Here is a 13,337-nt window from a genome sequence, read left to right on the forward strand (position 1 = left end):
TTATAGCAATGAGTGATCTCTGGCAAGAAGTGGCAACTCATACTCTGGGGTGGACAAAATGATCCAACAGATTTCAAATCCTACCATTAAGTAAAGCTCAACTCCTGTGTTCCAATCCTTACCCAAATTCTCATTCATAATAATTCCAAATCTAATCTGTGGCTAAGACTTAATCATATGGTTTGGCCAAACGAGTTATATTTGCATGCAATGGCATCTAACATCAAGACCTTGATGTGCATTTTCCTACCTGAATTTCAAAGATCTCCCAGTGACTTGAAATTATGTATTCTTCAACTACATACTTTTAAACCAAGAGGGAGAGCTAGCTAATACACAATTCATTTCAGCAACTACAACCCCTGCTGACATTGAGATTGTTCAATAATCACCAGGCAAAACTGATTCACGCTTGGAGGCTGCACCCAACAGCAAAAGCCTCCACACAAACATTGGTCTTTAACATTACAATGGGACTCAATTGGCTAGATAATGTTACCTCCAGTGGGGGAAAATATGCTTAGGTCTTATGCTTATGACAGAAGGATCTTGAAAAAGCAGTAAGTTTCAATTTATACCAAACAGTCTTTCACATCAAATAAAGTTGCCACCTGCTCCGAGTTTCTCTCAGGCTATGATGCATGTTATTAGAACCTGTTTCTGGGAAAAGTTTCTCTACCCAGATGGTGGCAAATGTCTGATTCAGAAGAGCAGGGGTTCCCAACCTGGAGTTCATGGACCCAACCTGGTTAATAGCATGGGCCCATGGCATTAAAAAGTTTGGGAAACCCTGCACCACAGGATGGAAACCCTAGTTATTTGAAGTAGATCAGTGGAGACTCAACCAAGTTCATTTGGATGTACAATAGGACCAAGGCCCAAACCAACTATTTATACCTCATGGACATTAATTACACTTTGGAATATTTGGCACTTTCCATTTATGAATATGGGCTGCCCACCACTTCAGGTCAAAGCTGGAGATCCCAATCTAGAGACAGCAACACAACCTTTCCTGTATTGCAGTCATCCACCAAAATCAGACAGCACAAAACCATCCCCATCAACCACTAGTACATTTGACCATCAAGTACCCATTGAAAATAATCCTGTTACCATTACGGCTCATAGGTTTCCATCTTTGACAATTCATGCATTTATCTCCACAAATGTTGCCAAGTATTCCATCGACCGCCCACTCCAACAGAATGCACCACCTGCCTTCCGGTAGGAAAGAAATATCTCCTATTATCTGAAATATATTCCTTCTGGTAGTTCTAGATATTGTGCTATGGGGAAAAGTATCCCATCTACATTCAGTTTTATATACCTCAGTCTCCTCTGTTCAAAGGAGACCCATCTCTCCTCACAAGACATCCTGGTATCTTGCCATGCCAAGCATCACCCTGGCAGATCACACCTCTACATCTTTAGTGTCAATAAGCACTTATATTTTGTGCCAACTCAAACTCCAGACAATTTCACCTTTAATCTAGCTAATATTTCATAAGCTTGATGATATAATCATTCTTATATTCTATAGAGTGGCTATTGAAAGCTAGTATACCCTATCTATGAGGACTAAACAGTTGCCATTTATCAGAACAGGCCAAGACCCTTTATCAGAACCATAGAACACTACAGCACAGTACAGGCCCTTCAGCCCTCCATGTTGTGCTGATCCATATAATCCTTAAAGTACTAAACCCACACTACCCCATAACCCTCCATTTTTCTTTCATCCATGTGCCTGTCCAAGAGGCTCTTAAATACCCCTAATGTTTTAGCCTCTACTACCATCCCTGGCAAGTCATTCCAGGCACTCACAACCCTCTGTTTAAAAAAACCTTACCCCTGATGTCTCCCCTAACCTTCACTCCTTTAATTTTGTACATATGCCCTCTGGTGTTTGCTATTGGTGCCCTGGGAAACAGGTACTGACTATCCACCCTATCTATGCCTCTCATAATCTTGTAGACCTCTATCAAGTCCCCTCTCATTCTTCTACGCTCCAAAGAGAAACGTCCCAGCTCTGCTAACCTTGCTTCATATGACTTGTTCTCCAAACCAGGCAACATCCTGGTAAATCTCCTCTGCACCCTCTCCATAGCTTCTACATCCTTCCTATAATGAGGTGACTAGAATTGAACACAATACTCTAAAGTGTGGTCTCACCAGAGATTTGTAGAATTTCAACATGACCCCTCTACTCTTGAACTCAATCCCCATTAATGAAGCCTAGCATCCCATCAACCTTCTTAACTACCCCATCAACCTGTGCAGCAACATTGAAGGATGTATGGATTTGAACCCCAAGGTCCCTTTGTTCATTCATACTCTGACCATTAATCCTGTACTCAGTCTTCTGGTTTGTCCTTCCAAAATGCATCACCTCACATGTCCGGATTGAACTCCATCTGTCATTTTTCTGCTCAACTCTGCAGCCTGTCTATATCCTCTTGTAACCTTCGACCACCTACAGCTCCAAAACTGGAAAGGAAGGGGGAAGAAGCCAGAATAAGGTGAGGGAGGGAAAGAAGTACTAACTGGCAGGTGATGGGGGAAGAAGCAAGTTGGGAGGTGGTAAGTAGAAGAGGAAATGGGCCAAAGCAATCTGAGTCAACCATGAGGGAGGAGCACCAGAGGGAGGGAAGCAAATCCTTTTCTCAGTTCCCGTTTCCACATCTGTTCTCAGTGCGAGGCTTTCCGTTCCAGAACATTTGAGATGTCCTCCTTCAAAGAACAGGGCTTCACTTCCTCTTCCCTAGATGCAGCATTCACCTGCATCTTTTATTTCCCCAGACTTTCTTCCCTCACCAGAACAGAGATAGAGTTCCCATTGTCCTTACCTACCACCCACGAGCCTCCACATCAAGCACATCATTTTCTGTAACTTCAGCCATCCTCTGCAGGTTCCAACTACTGATCACATCCTTCCCACCTCCCCTCCGCAAGATTCACTCTCTGAGCAAGATTCTCTCTTGTTCACATGTCCTTCCCCCACTGATCTCCCTCATGGCATGTATCCCTGCAAGAATGACAACAGCTACACCCGCTCTGTCACTACCAGAGACCCAAATACTCCTTCAAGAGGAGGCAACACTTCACCATCAAACATGATTGAATAGTGGAACAGACTCGGTGGGCTGAATGGCCCAATTTTGCTCCAATTTACATGGGAGTAGTCGCTTTGTCAAGCACCTTCACTCCATCTGCAGGATTTCCCAGCTGACACCCATTTTACCCCATTCCCATTTTGATGTGCTGGCCTACCCCTAATGCCACCCATGTGGATCAACACTTAGTATTCTTTCTGTGTAGCCTCAAACCTGATGACATGAATATCAACTTCTCTAACTTCTGGTGATTTCTCCTCCCTCCCTTTATCCATTCTGGCTTCCCTCTCATCTTTCCCTTCTCACCTGCCCATCACCTCCCCGATGCCTCTCCACCTTCCCTTCCTGCCATGGTCCACTGTCCTCTCCAATCAGATTCCTCCTACAGTCCTTTGCCCCTTTCAACTCCGAGCTTCTCCAATACCCCGTTTCCCTACCCATCTTGCCTCTCACCTGATTTCACCCATCACCTCCTCTCCCTTTCATATTCTGACTTCTTCCATCCTTTCCAGTCCTGAGGGGTCTCAGACTGAAATGTCAACCATTTATTCCTCTCTATGGGTGCTACCTGACCTGCTGAGTTCCTCCACCATTTTGTGTGTTTCTAGGAATTCCAGTTTGTGCAGAATCTCGTGTTTATATCACATCTACCTTCACCTTACGTACCATGCTGTCACCTTCAGAGATCATTGTACTTGTATACCAAGGACCCAATTCCACAGTAATATACCATTCGCTGAGGAGTGAAAACACATCTACTTGAATTTATCAGCATTAATTCCACCTGCTATTGCTCTGCCCATCTTATCAACCAATACCATCCTGTAATGTACAACTACTTTCATTGTATTAACAACATCCCTTGGATCCATGTCCTCTCTAGTGGGTAACTTTTACAATTGAGCAGACTGCTTAGTATACAACTCCCCTCTTACAAAGCAGTTGAGCATCAATACTAGGTCATTTGCTGAATGGGGTGGTTGGTGTTGCCAGCTTTCCTCTTCCAGTTCAGGAGTGTCAGAAATAATCCTACACTCTGAGTCTCAGCAAACTGCAAAGCGGCAAAGCTTTATTTTTCACGAGTCTGCAGAGTCGGACCCAAAACTGCTCCAGCAGTATTGAGCCCAGAGCATTACATTTCATTTCCTTTTATACAGTTTCAAGTAGGTTATCACGTGTCCCTCAGTTGCTGTATCATTCCTACAATTATTCATAGTCAGCTCCACTCTCCCCCTCCCCACAGGCTTGTACATTTCGGGGGTCACATACACATTTTCTCATATCCTCTGTCCTTGGAGTTAGCCATCCGCAGAGCCATGTCTGCCAAGTTTTCAAACACTCATCGGCCTTGGAGTTAGCCACAAGAGTACAGCTTATCTCCATCTGTTTCATCCACCTCCGCTCTCAGCTCCTAGCTTAATGACTCCTTTTTAGTTCTTCATGATTACCACAAGGTACAGATTGTACCTATACAGTTTTGCAAGAATCTTATATCCTTATTTAGCAATGTGTCAGCATATGTTTTGTAAGCTTAGATCTTAGCACAGTCTAACCTTAACCCTTTCTCTTCTTACAAGGAGCATCACCTCAACTATCTTAAGTTCTTCCAGGCTACCTTTCTGGCCCTTTGGCTGGAATGAGCCAAAAATCCTGTCCTTCCCACGTGGCAACATTTAGGTTGGAAAGGAAGCATGGACAGACTCCACGGTGTCTTTGGAGAAAGGTAGGACTTAAGCAAGCAATCTTTTCTGGACACACTGAACCACCATCTTTTCTCATAAACCTTCTCTACTGAAGAGGGAGATATAGATACCAAGTACTTAAAGTATATGCAATAATCATAGCAATTCCTTCTTTAGCTATTCACCATACAAGAGTACACTTTTAATTATCCAACTATACCTCACTATGCAACTGATAAAGTCTACCAAAAACTCTGGAGGTCTATTAAACAGTGGAGAAAATCTGATGCCTCTTTAATTCCGATTGCATAGTACCTTAACTTGCTGAATTGTTGAAACCAAATCATTAACACCACTGTAAGCCTAACTGAAATGGGAATATACCTGGACACCCACTGGGAGATCAAGCAATGCCTTTGGATTGAAAACTACCAAAATCTGAGTGGAACACACAGAATACATCTTTTCTGGTCTTTAAACAAAAAAAAGTCCTTCATTCCAAACTGCAGTACCACAACTATGCAGCATTAGTCATTTACCAACATTTGGCTTTTATGCAACAGCACACTTGGCATAAATTAAAGCTATAAAAGGGATTTTGTTCAATTGCATAATCTGGGTATTAAATTTACCTCGGAGATACAAGGAATTTAATTTAGTACTTTAAGCAGCATGGATGTGTCACCAACACTAAAAGGCTCTTGTAAAGCTTAGAAGGATCAAGTCCCAAGATATTTATTGCAAGTAGCAAAAGTTGCTCAATGAGATATTACAGAGTATAGCATATTAATAGCCATGGCACTGAAGCCCACTAATAATAGAGAACGAAGACACTCAACCACAGTAGCTTAAGAATTCAGTTTAAGGAAATTAAAAAAATGCCTTAGGAAAGATTAATTTGTAGCAAAATATGCTGACTAGATTGTTAATTTCCTTTGGGTAAAGACAGGTTTCCTTCTGTACTGACACTTAATATCAGACAGATTAATTAACTTTCCTCAGGAATGCACCTGCATAGGCAGAAAGCCGACTAGATGCTGAACATAACTGGACCACTTCCACATGCAAAGCAACAAGCTGTACTTGTAAATAATCTTGGTTGAACCAAGATTGCTAGATTATGCTAAAACTGGCCTTGAAGTCAACATCTGCTTTGAGCTGAAATACAAATCCTTATTCCCTTTGAGGCAAAACCTGTTTGATATCTTGAGTTTAACAATTTGAACCCCTACAAATTTCTTAATTGTTTTCAATCTGCCCTTATCTACAAGACAAACATAAAAATTGACCTTTGCAATTCATATAACAAGTATATTTCCTGAGATTTGTCAGCTAAAACTCAAAGTTGCACATTAACACTTATGCGCTAAGCAGTCTTTACAAAAGAGTACAAAATTAATTTATCACAGTAAAAGCTACACTGAACTTAATGCAACTTTGGAAAGTCACTGTCTAGAAACGACTTCTCTTCACAATGCAACCTGAACTATTTTCAGGCACTTGTGATTAAAACCATCCCATAAGCAGACACTTGGGCCGGTACAGCAACTTTAACCTTTACATACCTTTCATCACTACCTTTCCTACGCTTTTTAAAATGTTGCGGTTTTAAAAGCTAAATATATTTGATAAACAACTAAGAATGTTGTGTCCAAAATCTTTTGTAACACGCGATGTATTAAGACCAATATTCAACTACTGTAACTTTCTTCTAGTGTTAAGCCTGATTGAAGTTGGTGCATTACAAGATATCGATCATTGTTTTTGGTGGTAGGTTGTCGAGGTCAGAATAATAAGGGGTCAAAATCAAAAACAATTATTTGATCTGCGAGAGAACCGTTACAAATACTTTGTCGGCTGCGGAAAACTTTTCACATGTTTACTCACCAACACGCACCCTACAGTTCTACAAAGAGAACTTCGAAAAACACGCTATTCCTCCCGTTATTTATTCATTGTCCCACCCAAGCAAACTTCGAATAACGTGCTGCAGTTCCATCTGGAAACTGGGCGGCCCAGACTACCTACAAGGTTCAGCTGAAAGCAATTGGAAAAGAATTAATCGTCCAATCTGCCGCGAGTGATTCAATGGGCCATGTTTATTGGGGGGGGGGGGGGGGTGAGCGAGGAAACAACTAGTGAATAACATAGAGGCATTTTAATTAAAATACATATTTCCTCTAATCAATTATTCAAGCCCTTCACATAATTTTAACAATTGTTACAATACCTCCATTTGTTGCCCTGTGAGATAATTGGTCTGTTGCACTTGACTGATAGGCTGTTTCCAGACTAAACTTGGACTTTGTTTAATGGAGTTATCTGCGCTCAGTATAATCGCAGGTGATAAATGGCTGTTCATAAATGTCTGGTCTACTTCTCTACAGAACTGCGTTTTCACACCCCACGTCCTCACCCACATGTCTACCCACTTTTATTTGGATTTTAAGATGAGTTTGGCAAATAAGGTGGGCAGCTTTTAAGTACTTAAAGCTAGTGGTGTTAGAAGGTGCGTCTGAAGGTTGTGTGTTTGAGCTACGTTCTTAGGATTCTGGAAAGAAATTCAGGGGTACATTATCTACAAGTGACACAGGGTGTGGTTGCTCCGCTTGGCTCCGGAGTCCTGGGTCATGTACGTGTGGAGATCCCACATTCATGCTGTCTGTGACTGTATGGGTCTGTCTGAATGCTTCAGTTTCCTCCTACGCTGCAGAGAACTTCGTTGGTAAACTGGTTCTTGTAGCATAAAGTGTTTGACAGGAGAACTAGGACGAAGTTACAGGGTGGATTCGAGAACACTTATTGTCGTTCATCGGTACCTAAGTGTAACGAAGAATAAAATGATTGTTACTCTGGATCCGATGCAGCGTACGTTACACAATATTGTGTCCGGTGCTCCCGAAGCGGCCTCCTCTTCATTGGTGAGACCCGATGTAAATTGGGGGACCGCTTTGTCGATCACCTCCGCTCCATCCAACACGAGCGGCACTTCCCGTGGGTAAACATATTAATGTTAACTCCAATTCCCATCCCCGTTCCGACGTGCTGGTCCATGGCCTCCACTAGTGCCGAGATGAGGCCACCTTCAGGATGGAGGAACAACACCTCGTATTATGTCTGGGTAGCCTCCAACCTGGTGGCATGAATATCGATTTCTCCCTCCTGTTTAAAAAAAAAATGGCCTCCCCCTCCTCTCTTCTTCTATTGCCTACTTTGACTTTTTCTCACCTGCCTATCACTTCACCCACCCCCCCCCCCTTCCCTTTCTACTATGGTCCACTCTCCTCTCCTGTCAGAGTCCTTCCCCTCCATTCTCTGATCTTTTCCACCCACCTGGCTTCACCCACCGGCTTCCAGCTAGCCTCCTTTCCCATCACTCACCTTTTTATTCTTGCATCCTTCTCAGTCCTGGAGAAGGGTCTCAGCCTGAAATATTGACTGTTTATCCATTTCTATAGATGCTGCCTGACCTGCTGAGCCCCTCCAGCATTCTGTGTGTGTTACAATAAGTACAGATAAGTAAGATTAGCTTGGATACATAGACTGATTGTACTCCGTACCTAACATGAGGCTAGGCACAGGGGTATCTGTACATAAGGTGACTGATAGGAAATGATAAAGTGATGGTAATGGGCAATATGGTGGGATGAGTTCATGGGTGAAGGTGTCGGTCAGCCTGATGGTCGGGGAGGGGGGGGGAAGTAATTGTATTTGAGTCCAGTTGGCTTAACATGGATGCTGCGTAGCCTCCTCCTTGAAGGGAAAGGGACAAACAGTGCATGAGCATGGCTGGTGGAATCCTTTGTGATATTGCTGACATTTTTCCGACACGTTTTTGTATATACCTTGGTGGCAGGTAGGCAGATGCCAGTGACGCACTGGGCAGTTTTAACTACCCCTGTCTGCCACAGTGCCGTTTCTGTACCACACAGTGATGCAGATGGAAAGGAGTAAGTAGAGGTATTGGATTTCTCTGAGAGTTGCTTAGACTTGACAGACTCAATGACCTCCTTTGTTGTGAAAAATCTCCATGGTATAACAGACAGAGGAGTGGTTGTGGGAAGAAATTAATATCACTGGCATATGCCATGAAATTTGTTGTTTTTTGCCTGCAGTACATTGCAATATGTCATAAGAAAAACTATACATTTCAATTAGAAATATGTACAAGAAAAGAAAATTACATTAAGTAGTGCAAAAAGAGAGATGAAAAATATTGGGACAGTATTCATGGCTTCAATGTCCATTCAGAAATCTGATGGTGGAGGAAAAGAAGCTGTTCCTGAAAAATTTTGTGTGCTTCTTCAGGCTCCTGTACCTCCTTCCTGATGGTAGCAATGAGATGAGGGTGTGTCCTGCGTGATGGGGTCCATAATGATGGATGCCACCTTTCTGAGGCATCACCTTTTGAAGGTGTCCTTTTTCCAGTTAAGGCTAGTGTTCGTGAAGGAGCTGGCTGAGATGACTAATTTCTGCAGCTTTTTCTAGTCTTGTGCAGTGGCCCCTCCATACCAGACAGTTACAATGCTCTTCATGGCACACCTGTAGAAATTTGCAAGTGTCTTGGGTGACATATCAATTCTCCTCAAACTCCAAATGAAATATAGTGACACACACAAAATGATGGAGGAACTCAGCAGGCCAGGCAGCATCTGCAGATAAAGAGTACAGTCAGCATTTCGGGCTGAGACCCTTCGTCAGAATGCTGTTGTGCCTTCTTTGTAATTGCATCAATATGTTGGACCCAGGATAGATCCTCAGAGATGCTGACACTCATGAACCACTGGCCTGGTTTACAAAAACAGGTTTTCTACAATGTTATTACTTAAAGAGCAATGTTAGAATGATTACAGAGACACAAGAGACTGACGTTCTGATGCAGGTTCTCAACCCATCAAGTTGACCATCCTTCTGCCTCCAGAGATGTTGTCTGATCCAATGAGTGCCTTCAGCAATTTGGCTTTTTTTTTTTGGCTTTAGAATGATTACATTCGGGCCTGTGCTGAAGAACAAGGGAATACTTGGAGAGTGTTGAGGAGGATGGAAGAGAGCAGGGACCCAGATCATACAAATTCGGTACAGGAGTAGACTACTCATCCCCTTTAGCCTCTTCATCTTCAATTATGTCATGACCTATCTGATTGTAACTGCATTTCAGTATACACTTGCTACTCTCTTACTTTTCAAGAATCTATCTAGCTTTGCCTTAACATCTGCAACAATTCTATTTCTGGTGTCCTTTGAGGAAAAGAGTTCCAAAGAATTACAGTGCTCTCAGAGAAGAAGTTTGGCCTTGTCTGTCTTAGATTCCCCCACAAGAGAGAACGTCCTCTCCACATCCACCTTGTCAACTCATTTCTCATTCTTCTAAGCTCCAGAAGAGCAGCATGTTTTATAGTCTGGAAATGTGTACCCTGGCCCAACCAGTCCTCGTCTACACCCTCTGTTTCTTCTTCATCCATTTTTATAATGCATGACCTTCACAAAGAGAAAGGAACTCTACATGGAGCTCCCACTGACTCCTTCCTCCAGGGTTGTTTATACCGGATACCATGAGCTTTCATTTTTCTTTTTCTCTGGATTTTAATTCTTATCCTACAGGTGTGTATCAAGACTGTCTTTCCAATTCTTCCGAGCGTAAGAAGATTAGATTAAATTAAATTAAATCTCACGTAATCCTTGCTTTTATGGAGGGACTGTGCTCTTAAGTCATTTTCTCATTAATTCCATTCCCAACTCTTTTTTTCTCCTTTTTGACCTCTTTCCACTGTTGTTGCTCCCTTCAAAGATACAGAAGTAAATAGGAAGTGTAACCTCCTCCTCCCCCTCCCCTTTCCCCTTCCTCCTTTACATTTGCCTCTCCCCCTCCCCTTCTGTCCTCTCCCTCCCTCCTTCTCTCCCTCCCTCTTTCCCCTTCCTGCTCCTCCCCTCCCTCCTTCCCCTTTCCTGCTCCTTCACCCCTCCCTTCTTCACCCCCTCCCACCTTCCACATTCCACTCCACCCCTTCTCTCCTCCTCCTGACGCGGGGGTTCCCAACCTGGGCTCCATGGACCCCTCAGTTAATGGGAAGGGTTCATGGCATAAAACTGCTGCAGAGGGAAATGGGCTTAAAGCAGACAAATGGAACTAGTGCAGGTTAACAACCTTGTCAACATGGACGAGTTCGGCCTGTTATTTTTGTGTTATATTGCACCAGGATTCTATGACTTCAAATAAAATCATGTTTCTTGCAAGTATATTTTTGGTAAATGTAAATACATCAACATCCACATATAAATACAGAATCTGGTTAGTGCTTCATTAGAAGCTAATGCATTCAATTCGTAGAATAGCAAAGTCTGAAATTTGTAATCCATGATTGGTTGCTCTGACTTTACGTATTGTTCCGTCTTGTGATTTCTTGTAGGTCATGTGGGCGGAAAGTTGTTAGGAAAAATTTTAAGCTTTGTCGAAGTCTGCCGTAATGCAAAGTGTGTAACCCAGGGTTGTTTGGATTAAAGAAAAGGTGAAAAGAATTAAGATACACTGAGCACATTCATTTAGACCTGTGGTCACTTGCAGAGAGATATTTATACAAAGAAACCACATCTCAAATAAAATGAGTGAAACTTACTCAGTGAAACATGACATGCCCACAGTGCTGGAAGGTTATAATGTTTTGGGAGTGATTTGGGAACAAGAAATTGGAGCTAGCTACATTGACATGATGGATCCCCACTGTATTTCTCTATGGCACTATGACTCAAATGATCTCTCCTGCCTACTCCTGTTCAATCTGCGGGAGACTCCCGGGAGAGGTGGGATGTCTGCAACAGAGTGGCTCCTTAGCAGCCAGCCAGCTAGTTTAAATAATGTTAGCTGTGCTAATGAGCGAATGATGCCTGTTAAACTCACATCTCCCTCTCCCACTCCCGCTCCCATGCTCTCGCTCTCCCAGAAATTGATTTCCAGGATATTGTACATAATTTGCGGGTGTCAGGGAGCCGCTGTCAATTTGCGGGAGACTCCCGGAACTTCCAGGAGAGGTGGGATGACTGCTGTGGGGAAGGATCACAGCCTAAGCTCCTTTTGCTACTGAACATATGGGGGCTGATTTTCACACGCACCAGTTTCTGGAGTTTACAAACAATGGTGTGGGAAAACAAAAATCATCCAGTGAGCAGCAGTTCTGAGGGTGAAAACAGCTTGTAAATGAGAGAGGTTGGAGGTGAATGCTTCAAGCTGGAAAGAAGGCGCTAGTAACTGGAATAACCACACCTTACAACAGCGGTGTGCAGAAGAGCATCTCTGAATGCACAACACATTAAACTTGATGTGGACGGGCTACAGCAGCAGAAGACCATGAACATTCACTCAGTGGCCACTTAATTAGGTACAGTAGGTAACTTATAAAGTGGCCACTGAGTGTATTTTTTTTTATCATGAATAATTGTTATTTCTAAAAAAAAGCTTGCAGTAAAGTTCCGACACTGAGACATTTCTAGAACCAGATTAGACTGGAGAAGCTAGGACAGTTGTACTTAGAACAAAGACGGTTAACAGGAAAAGTTCAAGATCATATCTCAGTTCGATAACGCCGATGGTACATGGTGTTCCCATTAGAATGGAATTCAAGGACTAGGGCACAGAGTAAATATTTTCAACAAGAAAGATGTTGCAGAGAACTCGCTGCCTGGTGTGGCTGCTGGAAACAGAGCTTTCCGGAGGAAGCTGGCCAGGCACTTGAGGGAGAACAAAAGAAAGGCCACAAAAAAAGAGCAGGTGTACAGGACGGACAGGATTACCATAACAGGACTCAATGGGCCAAATAGGTGGGAGTTCTGCAGAAAATGGAGGGATATGGACTGTGTTAAACAGAAGGGATTAGTTTTAGTTAGGCATTTAATTCCTGGATTAAGTAGTTTGGCACAGCATCTTGGGAAGATAGGGTCAATGGCAAGATTCTTAACAGTCTGAAGGAACAGAGAGATCTTGCAGTTCACAGCCATGGATCCCTCAAAGGTGCAGCACAGGTGGATAGGGTTGCTAAGAAACTGTGTAGTGAGTTGGCTGTCATTAGTCAGCGATTGAGTTCAAAATCCATGAGGTAATGTTGCAGGCCTATAAAATCCTGATTAGACCACACTTGGAATATACTAGTTGCCTCATTATGTGGAAATTTTAGACAGGGTGCAGAGGAGATTTACCAGGATGCTGTCTGGAATATAGAACATATGAGAATAGGTTGAGTAAGCAAGGGCTTTTCTCTCTGGAACAGAGGATGAGAGATAAGTTGATAGGTGTAAAAGTTAAGAGCATAGATAGAGTGGATAGCCAGAGACTTCTTCCCAGGGTGGAAATGGCTAATACCAGGGGACATTATTTTAAGGTGATTGGTGGAAATATAAGGGGATGTCAGAAGGACATTTTTACACAGAGAGCAGTGGGTGCATGGAATGTCATACCAGAGGTGGAGATAGAGACATATAATTTAGGGGCATTAGATAGGCACATGGTTTACAGAAAAATGGAGGGGTATGCAGGAGAGAAGAATTAGAT

The 13,337-nt window shown here is 42.8% G+C and overlaps 1 protein-coding gene across 1 annotated transcript in view; it reads right to left on the reverse strand.

Moving 5' to 3' along the window:
* The window catches only part of LOC140714166 (uncharacterized), a 67,206-nt gene extending 60,418 nt beyond the window's left edge, over positions 1–6,788 (reverse strand). The window contains exon 1 of the mRNA XM_073025033.1: positions 6,686–6,788. The gene's annotated coding sequence lies outside the window, so the exon portion shown is untranslated. The remainder of the gene's footprint in view (positions 1–6,685) is intronic.
* Between the last annotated feature and the right edge of the window lie 6,549 nt (positions 6,789–13,337).

The sequence above is a fragment of the Hemitrygon akajei genome, chromosome 21, assembly GCF_048418815.1.
Source record: "Hemitrygon akajei chromosome 21, sHemAka1.3, whole genome shotgun sequence".
NCBI classification, from domain to species: domain Eukaryota; kingdom Metazoa; phylum Chordata; class Chondrichthyes; order Myliobatiformes; family Dasyatidae; genus Hemitrygon; species Hemitrygon akajei.